This window comes from Neofelis nebulosa, chromosome 2 (genome assembly GCF_028018385.1).
Source record: "Neofelis nebulosa isolate mNeoNeb1 chromosome 2, mNeoNeb1.pri, whole genome shotgun sequence".
NCBI lineage: Eukaryota > Metazoa > Chordata > Mammalia > Carnivora > Felidae > Neofelis > Neofelis nebulosa.
The window spans coordinates 29,451,680-29,463,587 of record NC_080783.1 but is presented as its reverse complement, the minus strand read 5'-3'; positions in this window follow the sequence as shown (position 1 = coordinate 29,463,587).

The window sequence follows — 11,908 nt, the reverse complement described above, 5'->3', positions numbered from 1 at the left end:
CTAACAAGCAGGCGGCGGCACCGTGATTTTCCGATGTCCGTGCTGTCTGCAGGGCTAGGAGCTCTCTGGACAGCCAGTTCCGGGCTGGTGGTCCAAGAGTCACACCCGGAAGTCAGACTAAAGGCTGCTCTGTTAGCTCTCCCAATCATCTTGTAAGAAAGAGGAAGCAAGCTCTGTGGATGGCCAAAAGTTAACATCCAATCACATGGTGTTTAAGCTTAGATGGAGCTAGATGGAGTGCTTTCTGTTATCAGCTACTGAGTGTTGATGGATAAAGGTACTATAACATATCTATCTATCTATCTATCTATCTATCTATCTAATCTATCATCTATCTACCTATCTATCTTATCTATCTTATCTATCTATCTATCTAATCTATCTATCATCTATCTACCTATCTTATCTATCTATCTATCCATCTTATCTATCTATCTATCTATCATCTATCTACCTATCTTATCTATCTATCTATCTATCTATCCATCTTATCTATCTATCTATCTTATCTATCTATCTATCTATCTATCTATCTATCTAATGTATCTTATCTATCTTATCTATCTACCTATCCATCTTATCTATCTATCTATCTATCTATCTCTATCTTATCTAATCTATCTTATCTATCTATCTATCTATCTATCTATCTATCTATCTAATCTATCTATCCCAGAGCCAAAAATGGGATACCTTTTAAAAACACTTTCTGAATTTTGCTCTGAAGAATCTCACTCAAGGCTAGAGACATCCATTACATTACTAAGAGCCACCAGGGCCATCCATGGATGCTGCCAGCTGGTTTTACACGTCCCTCACCCTCAGGGGGTTCTTTTAGACAGCAATAAATTTTCCCTGGCAGTTGAAAGGTGAAACCAGCCCTCCTGCCTTTATGTTCTACTCGTGCACGCAGCTGTCACCATACTTCTCTGGTTTTCAACTCCGGAAGTCCACCAGTTCCATCTCAGGTGACCTCTGTACGCCAGGACCCACGTCACCCTGAAGAGGGAAAGAATGGCATCTAACTTTTGCCCACTTGTTTCAGGAAATCCATTCGTCTTTTTGTGAAAAGTGCCACAAATGGGGAAAGACATGGAATTTGATAAATATGTACTTTCATCTTAAAAGTCATGACTTTTAAGTTAAATTAGACAAAAAGCCAACACCATCATAGTCTGGGGACCTTTGAAGAGCTTCGATGTCACGTAGACTCATCAGAAAAGACCCCATCTATCTTATTAAAGGCTGGTCTCAAGGAAAATCACAGTTAACTGAAACGAGGCAATGCCCTCTTCACCAGCTTGTGGTGCAAATCAAGTTACATCCGCTCTGCCGCTGCGGGCTGCAGTCGAGAGGGGCTCACACAGTCCAGTCCTGGATGGGCTGTGCCTTTGATGCGCCTCCTCTTCACCCAGCTGCCCCTGGGCAGGACTCTGCACACGCTGCAATGTTGTAAGAGAGCGTACTCCCTCAATGTTCTCCGGGAGAGCCATGCTCCTCAGCCATTTCTCTCGAAGCCCCGCCTCAAGCCCGGGCAGTGAACTCAGAACAGGTTTTCCAGGCTCAGCCTCCCACCTTGCCCAGTAATATTTCTTGGGTGATCGTGGGTAACCATGTAGCTTTAAAGAAAAACAGAGGCGAGCAAGGCGGTGCTGGTCACAGTTTGGAGAATGTGGACGTAAAAGTACTTGTGAATTTACTTGCTCATTTAAAAAAAATAAATGTGCTCTATGCATTTCTAAGCCAGAGTGTCTCACATGGCACTCTTTTTTTTTTTTTTTTTTCACATGGCACTCTTGAAAGAAACACAAACCCAGCAAGACAATCTAGAAGCCACATTTCATTTTGATTTTGACACCCATGTGGTTTTTTTTAAATTTAAAAATATTCTTAATTGTGGTAGAATACACATATTTTGGAACCAATTTTTTTTAAGTTTATTTATTTTGAGAGAGAGAGAGAGGGAGAGTTAGCCAGAGACAGGGAGAGAGAGAGAGAGACAGTGAGAGAGAGAATCCCAAACAGGCTCTGCACCATCAGCACAGAGCCTGATGCAGGGCTCAAACTCATGAACCATGAGATCATGACCTGAGCTGAAGTTGGATGCTTAATGAACTGAGCCACCCAGGCGCCCCTGGAACTGTTTTTTTTTTTTAATTTATTTTTTTATAATTTAAAAAACAATTTTTAATTTACATCCAAATTAGTTAGCATCTAGTGCAACAATGATTTCAGGAGTAGATTCCTTAATGCCCCTTACCCATTTAGCCCATCCTCCCTCCCACAACCCCTCCAGTAACCTTCTGTTTGTTCTCCATATTTAAGAGTCTCTTATGTTTTGTCCCCCTCCCTGTTTTTATATTATTTTTGCTTCCCTTCCCTTATGTTCATCTGTTTTGTCTCTTAAAGTCCTCATATGAGTGAAGGAGATGATAATTTGTCATTCTCTGACTAATTTTGCTTAGCATAATACCCTCCAGTTCCATCCACATAGTTGCAAGTGGCAAGATTTCATTCTTTTTGATTGCTGAGTAATACTCCATTGCATATATACCACATCTTCTTTATCCATTCATCCATCGATGGACATTTGGGCTCTTTCCATACTTTGGCTATTGTTAATAGTGCTGCTATAAATATGGGGGTGCATGTGTCCCTTTGAAACAGCACACCCGTATCCCGTGGATAAATGCCTAGTAGTGCAATTGCTGGGTCGTAGGGTAGTTCTATTTTTAGTTTTTTGAGGAACCTCCATACTGTTTTCCAGAGTGGCTGCACCAGCGTGCATTCCCACCAACAGTGCAAAAGAGATCCTCTTTCTCCACATCCTCGCCAACATCTGTTGTTGCCTGAGTTGTTAGCCATTCTGACAAGTGTGAGGTGGTATCTCATTGTGGTTTTGATTTGTATTTCCCTGATGGTGAGTGAGGTTGAGCATTTTTTCATGTGTCGGTTGGCCATCTGGATGTCTTCTTTGGGAAGTGTCTATTCATGTCTTTTGCCCATTTCTTCACTGGATTATTTGTTTTTTGGGTGTTGAGTTTGATATGTGCTTTCTAGATTTTGGATACTAACCCTTTATCTGATATGTCATTTGTAAATATCTTCTCCCATTCTGTCAGTTGCCTTTTAGTTTTTCTGATTGTTTCCTTCGCTGTGCAGAAGCTTTTTATTTTGATGAGGTCCCAACAGTTCATTTTTGCTTTTGTTTCCCTTGCCTCCAGAGACGTGTTGAGTAAGAAGTTGCTGCGGGCAAGGCTGAAGAGGTTTTCACCTGCTTTCTCCTCGAGGATTTTGATGGCTTCCTGTCTTACATTGAGGTCTTTCATCCATTTTGAGTTTATTTTTGTGTCTGGTGTAAGAAAGTGGTCCAGGTTCATTTTGCATGTCGCTCTCCAGTTTTCCAGCACCACTTGCTGAAGAGACCGTCTTGATTCCATTGGATATTCTTTTCCTGCTTTGCCAAAGATTAGTTGGCCATATGTTTGTGGGTCCATTTCTGGGTTCTCTATTCTGTTCCATTGATCTGAGTGTCTGTTTTTGTGCCAACCCCTGGAACCATTTTTTAAATGCACCCACATGAGTGGAATCATACAGTATTTGTCCTTTTGTGTGATGGCTTATTTCATTCAGCATAGCATCCTTCACATTTATCTAAGCTGTAGCATAAGTCAGAATTTCCTTCCTGCTTAAGTCTGAATGGTATCCTATTGTATGTATGTACCACATTTTACTTACTCATTCATCCATCCGTGGACACTTGGGTTGCTTCCATCTCTTGTATAATGTGTGTGGGTTTTTTCTTTTTTTCCCAGAAACGTGTTATTCTCTTGAATGTCAAACTGTTTTAAATGTCGGTTTCTCATTTCCTAAGCATTTGCATACCCTAAAGATTACATATTTCTGTCCCTATCGATCTATTATCTTTCATCTTCTCTCCTATGAGTCTTTAGTTGTTAATTTTAGAATTAAGCACATGTTACTGTAGTATATTTTATGCGTCCAGATATCCTTTCACCATGGATTTAATATTTGGAAATATTTGTCACATAGAACAAATTTGATGACCGAGAGGATGCTTATGTTACAATAGCAATGACCATTTACAAAGTGCCTCCTATAAGCCATATGAGCACTTCACATCCATAATCTCATTCATTCCATACCACAACTCTGTTTGGTGGCTATTAATAAATATTAATATTATTTTATAGATGAGGAACTTGATACTTCAGGACTTTAATGACTTTCTTAGGGGTACACAACTAGAAAAAAGACTGACCTAGATCCACAACCCAAGTCCGTGTCACCCCAAAGTTCGTGCAGGTATCATTGCACTTGTATTTCTAAGACTTTCCTGAAGATGACATTTACTTCAATTCCTCATGAAAATACCAACTCCTGGACTATTTCCCACATGTACTGAATCAAAATCGTCAGAGGATGGGCCTGAAAAACGTACACTACTTGACATCAGGGAATCTCTGCCAGGTTTTCATTAAACATGTGACATCATATAACAGGAGATTGTGTTGTGCAACTCACAGCTCTGCAGGCAGTTTCCACAACAGACACTCAGAAGTGTTATGAGTGTTAGTCGTTAGAATGACGGTACAGGCTTCAAGGTGACTCCTTTGAAAGACAATAGTTATTTGAATGTTCTGCCTTATAATCATTAAAATGAGCAGCCTCACTGCCGTGTAGGCGCAACTCACGTTAAGATAAAGGGATAGCATTTTGTAGTGGAAAGAGTAAGGCAACCCTGGTTTCGGATCCTGGGGAAGTTTCTCAAAACTTCTCCAAGCCTTGATTTCTTCCTATGTAAAATGGGGATGCTAATGGCCAATTTGAAGGACTACTGTGTATATTAGAAATAAATATATATATATACCTTGTCATGTGGTAGGTGCTTGCTAATTGGTAGTTTATGTAATAATAAAGCCAATTTTCCTCGGTGATTATAAATGTGAACCACAACCCGTGGCAGTGATCATCGTGTAATAAATTAGTCCACCAGGGTTTCCACCTGACGTAAGTCTGGAGCTGAATCTAGAAAACTGTGTTCAGAGAAGCTCCTGTGCGTTTCTCATGCAGATAAGGAGGACTGTAACATTTTAAAAGGAATTGTATAGTGCAAATAGCAAGAAATGAATGGAAATGTCCCCTAGGTGGTGCTGCATCATCGTGAAAAGGAAAGCGGGAAACTTGGTATTTTTAGAGGTGACTTCCTTCTGGTTTGAATTTCAAATAAGAGCAGGACAGCTCCCTAGGAGGTCTGGGGAAAAATGACCAGGAAGAAAGAGTCTTTTTAGTAGCACTGAGTGTACAATACTCTTGCCCATCAGGTCTTGGGTTCTGTAGTTAGAAACAGGAAGCGCGGTCAGGCCAACTTTTATTCATTCCCTGTTGGAGCCGTGACTGATTTTGACAGATCGAAAACCATTTATAACACTGCTGTGGGAGATAGTTTAGCCTGGGATGTTAGCGCTGGCCCCTGCAGGGACTGAGTATGGGATTCGAGGGACGTGAAGACCCCTGGAATATTCAAATATATACGCTAATGAATTTTCAATGAGAGTAGCCCTTTATCGTTCTGTGCATATATATCACTGTGCATTTCTCAGCCGCACTTGTCCTTTCCAACCTCGATTTCTGGGCAACCTATTTTTTATTCGGCATCAGAAGCGATAGCATCTGGGAAGTGAATCTGATGAATTCTGTCTGGCAACCAACATCCTTCAGACTGCCAGATCCTGGGGGAGAAAACTGAGAGGCTGAGGAGTTGGTTCAGGGCCAGATATACCTGTCCTTGAGGTCCCGGTGATGGGGGAAGGAGGCTGGCCAAATGCGGAACTTCTGAAACTCCACTTCCTGAGTTCATTTCCATTTTGGCAAAATGTGACTTCGGTTTCCGAGAGAAAGGGTTCACATGTATTAACATGTCTCAGTTGCTGAAGTTGCTTTGTGTCCTCCACTAAAGCCTTCTGCCATCAATCCCTATCTCCCAACACATTTTCAAATGTGGTGTCTTTGGAAGGTAACCATAGCAACGGAGCTTATTCAGAAATGACTGAATCTAGGCAATAAAGGGAGAGGCAACCCCATGGTATTTTCACCAGAGAGTCACAGGACACTGTCGATTCTAATAGTTGCATAGGCTGAGTACTGTTGTCTATGTTCTAGGCACTGTGCTGCTTTAAGACATGTGACTCCCACAGCCGCTCTCCGACGTAGTCATCATTATCCTTTTAAACAGCTGAGAGAACAGTAGCACAGAGATTTGGATGACTGGTCCATGGCTGTACAGGTAGTTAGATCTACTGGGGCCTGAAATCAAAGGGCCTCCCATAGGCCCCATGTGCGCTGCCTCGTAAGGAAAGCTGGAGAGAAGTCTTTCCGTGTCTATTTTGCAGGTAGTCAAAGTGAGTCACAGAAACATTGTTGTTTCAAGGCAACAGCTGTAGAACTTCTGCATCCATCTCACTAATACCTTTCTGTCACATGAAGCTTTCCAGCTCCCAAGGTTATCTTATCTGGCGCTCATAGTAAGTCTTTGTGATGATTACAGCATTTGTATCTATTTACAGACAAGGACATTGAGATGTGAAGAGGTTAAATGGCATTTCCCAAGGTCACAACTATTATTGAAGAATAAGAAACCAAATTCATCTCTAATTCCGTGTCGATCTCTTAGATTTGGTGCTTTAGAAATATTTCATCGATCCATCTATCCATCCATCCACCTATTCATCCATTTCATAGGAATTTACGAAAGAATTAAGTGTATTATGTATGTTTGGCAAGGTTTTCTGGATTCACTTTAATTGATCAGGGATGATTTTTACTATCAATATGAGACCATTCTTGACCTGAGTCTTGTGGAAATACTATTTATGAGTATGAACTTTTATATGTCAGAGTTGTATACTCTAATTAATCTAAAAATCCATACTTCATGTGTTAGAGCTTTGAAATCATATTTATCTCTATACATTGCCTAAAATGATAATAGAGAAGGATATTATGCTTAAAACGTTTGGTTAAGTCAAAAGCTGATACGTCCTCCGGAGAAACATGATCTGTAATCCTAGCTAGAGCCACCTGCCACACAGGGAGCTGAGTGTACGGAGAGGAAGGGGGAGGGGATGGCTCTCGTCCTGGAGGGCATGTCTGGTGCCTGGACTCATTGTTCACTCGGTGAGGTACAGCCATGACTCATGGAGTGACACTCCCGAAATCTTGACTCAGGATTCTTTGGAGAGTTTGATGTGAGTCTTTTGAACATTGAGGAGGCCTGAGATAGGATCCTGACTCTGGCAGCACAGCCAGGGGGCCAGTGGGACTGGGAGAGAGAACAAGATGGACAACAGCAGAAGCAGAGACTTGCTCATTACTAAGCTCAGAAGAGGAACCTTAAGTGCGTGAGAGATTAGAATGTTTAGAGAATAGGTCAGTAGATAACTTTTAATACTTGAACATGAGGCTGTTCTAATATCCAAGGGGGCCCCAAATGCTCCAGTGTATGTGTGAGGTATCCTTGCTGGGCGAGGAGGGAGAGGTGGCCGGGCGGGAACAATGGGCAGGGGAGGGAAGAAAATCGAGCTGCTTCCAGCCTAACTACGATCCACCCATACGATAGGCTGGTTTCACCTTGGGAAAGCCTTTCAAGTGCATGATATATTTTCAAAGGAAATGCTGGATTTCCTTTCCTTGCTCCTTCGCCCCCAGCAGCTAAGCTCACTCTAGAATCCATATCCTACGTGTTTTTCCTTTTAACTTCTGGTTAAAGAAAAATTTTCTGCCCTCTTCAGCTTGGTTTCACATTTTCACATTAGGATTATTATCAGAGAGAAAGGATATTTCCATAAATTGCAGGCAAGAGCTGCAAACTCCCTCTCAGTAACTTTGTAGGGCCTTCAGGAGGAGGCCGGAATCTGAAGGGAATAAACATTACAATTAGAAAAAATTATTCCTTGCAATAAAACATCCTCTGATATTGCTTGTAATAGCATATGACGTTCCATGGTGCGGGCCCCAAACGAGAGGTATTCATCTGCAATTATTTATGCTCACCAGGGAAAGGATTTTTTCTATGTTTATTGTTTTATTCATGATTAACCAGCAGTGTAATGATAGGGTTATAATGATAACAACATGAAGAATGAAAATGTTTGAGGTGCAATTTGCAGGCAAGATGCTAACCCTAGAACCTAACCCGAGACAGGGAGTCTATTTGTAATCATGTGTATGTGTGCATGTGTGCGTGCACGTATGCATATATGTACACGTATGTAGTACGCATGTGCATGTACGTGTGCACGCATGCATGTGCATACATGTATAGGTGCACACGTGTATATGTGTGGGCACACACATGCATGTACGTGTGTGTGTGTGTGTTTGTCTGTCTCAGTGGAGAGGGGAGGGGATAAGTTTACCCTGAGTAAGGATGGGGTACGAGTGGCTTGGGTGTTCTTTTGTGTCTTCCACAGGCTGCTTTGCATTCAAGGTCACGAGTGGCCCTCACAAGCCTTCTCCTTCCCTCTATCCCTCATACAGAATTGGAATTAATCATTCCCAGAGCTACAATGATCTTTCCTGCTTGTGAAGATCCACATGTAATTGTTTCTGAGAGGCAATATTTCTATCTCAAAAGTTCCAGCTTCCCAAGGGCTGACCTTGAATCATCAACACCCCCATTTCCCACCTTCTCAACTCTGGAACAGGGTTTGGTTCCACGGCTTGTGACTTTCCTGGGGTTTCTGGACCTGGCCCAGCAAATACAAAATGCATCCCCTCCCCTTCAGGAAGCAGATTCTTTTGAGTATCTTCAGTCGTGGCAAATCTTCATCTTTTGTATTTGGCTGTGTTTTTCACAAATGGTTAAAACTCCTTCACAGCTAACATTGGTGAATGAAGTTGATAAAACCGAGTACAACTCTTTTTGGCCAAAATGTAGGCTTAAAGGGATAATTCTCTCTTAAGATGTAAAAACTAGCTCTGGCAGCAGTCCCAAGGGAAAAACGTACCAAATATTTTGAACAATGACAGCATCATGGGAATGAATATATGGTGAGTTCCCAGGGAAACTATTTTAGACTCAAACCCACATATATGATATACACAATAGAATAATAGCCACTGTCTTTTAAGCATTTTTCTCAAAAAGTAATTAAATAAAACAATCCAACATTGATGTATATGTTATTATGCCCATTTTACAGATGAAAAAACCCAGACCTAGATTCATGAGCCATGTGACTTTGAGCAAGTTATTGAACATTTCAGATTTGATTCAGGAGCGATATGTCATGTATTACATAACTTTATACAATCAGAGGACAGGTCATTTTCAAACAAATCTCATCAATTTTCTCTCAGTTTTATACTAAGATACAAAAGTGCTGGTACATTATACATAGGTAATTTTTTTTTTTCATTTTTTAATAAATTTCATCACGAATAGGACCCCCTCCTCTTTTCTTTTTTCTTTTCTTTTCAATTCTTTTCTTTTTTTTTCCTCTTCTCTTTTCTCTCTCTCTCTCTCTCTCTCTCTCCCCCCCCCCCCCCCCGTGTGTGTGTGTGTGTGTGTATGTGTGTGTGTGTTGAACTGTAAAAAGGCAGGGGAATGAGAGGAAAGGCCATTGGGCTGATAATCAAGAGGCCTGAGTTTCAGCCTCTACCTCTCTCATTTAATTCTTTGGGTCTTGGTTTCCTTACCTGTATAACAAGGAGGTCCTACAGATCTTCTCTAAGACACGAAGCTCTCCATTCTTTACCAATGGTGAGCATAAGCCTAGATTTCCAATTCCAGCTTTGGCCAAAGGTCTTTCCCATTGCCCCAAACCACGATTTAAGCTCTTAGGCAAGCAAACTGTCATCCCAGAACTAAGAATGCACAGTGCTTTGTAAATCAAATCCAACACTAAATTGCACTGCACATAAAAAGTTTTACACAGTTAAAGTGTTGGCGTGTGGGATTTAATGAGCTCCAGATGCCTGACCTCTGGAAAGAAATGATTTTGGGAACCGTCGCTGTGGAGGAGTCGAAGGGCATCAGCATCTGGTGTGAGTTACTTGAAGTGAAGGGAATTGACCGCATTTTTGTATTATTGCCAAACTTGGGAAGGCAGAGATACTGTGTAGTTTGTGTGCTCACCTTCTGAGATAATGCCGACAGTCTTCCAAACTTTTTCTCACTCTTCGGGAAGTTGAGGAGTTGAGTGACTCCTGACTTCCTTCCTGCAGTTTCCCCAGGCTTTTTGTGTCCTCGGGGCCATTGGGTTTTAAGTCTGCTCTGAGGAACACAGGCTCTCCTGTTGGACATGGCAGTGACTTTGACCACTTGTACTTACCTTGGTTGACTCTACTACTCCTAAAGAGCCCTGCTGAGAACCCAGGTCTGACAGTGTCGTTCCTCTTTCTTATTTAAAATCTTCAGAAAATAAAATAAAATAAAATAAAATAAAATAATAAATAAAATAAAATCTTCAGGACTTCTTGCTTATGCACACACTGCATGCTGTATGCATGCTGAACCTGCTATTTGAGATTCTTTGGTCATTATTCTCCATCCTTGGCATCCTGTGCTCTAGCCACGGGGGTCTTTGACTTTCCAATCTCATCTTTCCAAGCATTTCCATATGCCTCCTACTCTTCAAAATCCCTGCTATCTCTTCTCCACCTGGCAAACTCCTATATCAATGCAGCTCAAACGCACATTCTCTGTGATGTCTCTCCTCATTCGTTCCTGCCCCATGTGCAGTAGGCTTTGTCATTTCTGGGTCCTGATAGCCTTTAGATGCAGTTAGGGCTAGGGAAAAGAAGTGTATAATCTCCCCCCACCAATAAGTTGGAGAGCTCTTCATGAGAGCAAACATGTTTGGTTTTTCCCTTTATTTTCTACAATGGAGTAGAATTGGCTCTCAGGAAGTGTCTGTTTAATGAACAAATGAAGGAATGAACACAAAGTCCTCGGAAACCAACAGGGTCTCAGTCTTTTAAAACCTCTCCACCATATTTCTCCATCTTGTATATAATAATTCATATCTGACAGGGGTTATGCCGTACTTACATCTTTTTTGAAGGCTACTGTTCAAGAATAGGAAAACAACTAACATTCCTCTGACCTCGAGAAGTTGCTGCCAAACAGCACAGAGAGGAACAAATCAGTAGACTCACTTGTCTTCACAAAATGCTGCTGCTCCCTGAGCTCAGTGAGCATATGGACGCACACTTGTCTTAGAGATGTGCCTTGAATGCAGCCATTTTCTGTGTATGGTCTTGCAACTTGGAAACTGATCAGAGGCAATAATTTAGGTCTTCCTGTATAAAATAGGATTTCATTCTGATATTTTTGTTTTTACCTTTATTTCCATCTATTTTCTAAGCCCTGAGACCACCCCCCCCCAACAACACCAAGACATGAATCAGCATTTATCTTCTTGAGATCAGGTTCTGAAAATAAAGAATATTCATATTTGAGAGACTCTTAGTGCTGGTTATGTGAAATAAAAATTCACAAGAATTGCTACCAGTATTTTAATAGGGCATGGTAGCTTTCAAATACATGATCTCATGTGATCCTTATAACAGACCTGTGAAATGGACAGGGCAAAAATTAAAATCCTTGTTTTAAAGACGAGGAAGCTGAAGCTCGTAGAGCATAAATGCCTTGTCCAAAGCCAGATACCGAGGAAATGGCAGTGCTAACACCAGAACCAATTATGATTCTGTGTGTACCCGCCCCCCACCTCATTACCAGTATTTGTAAATGAGAAAGCACTCACATTGTCACACAATGTTTTTGGCTACCTTCCATGTCTCTAACCTCCCAGCGCAAACAATCCATGTTGGGAAACTGGCTACTCAAGGAACTTCTCTGGGTCATTTTCATAGTCTATTGAGA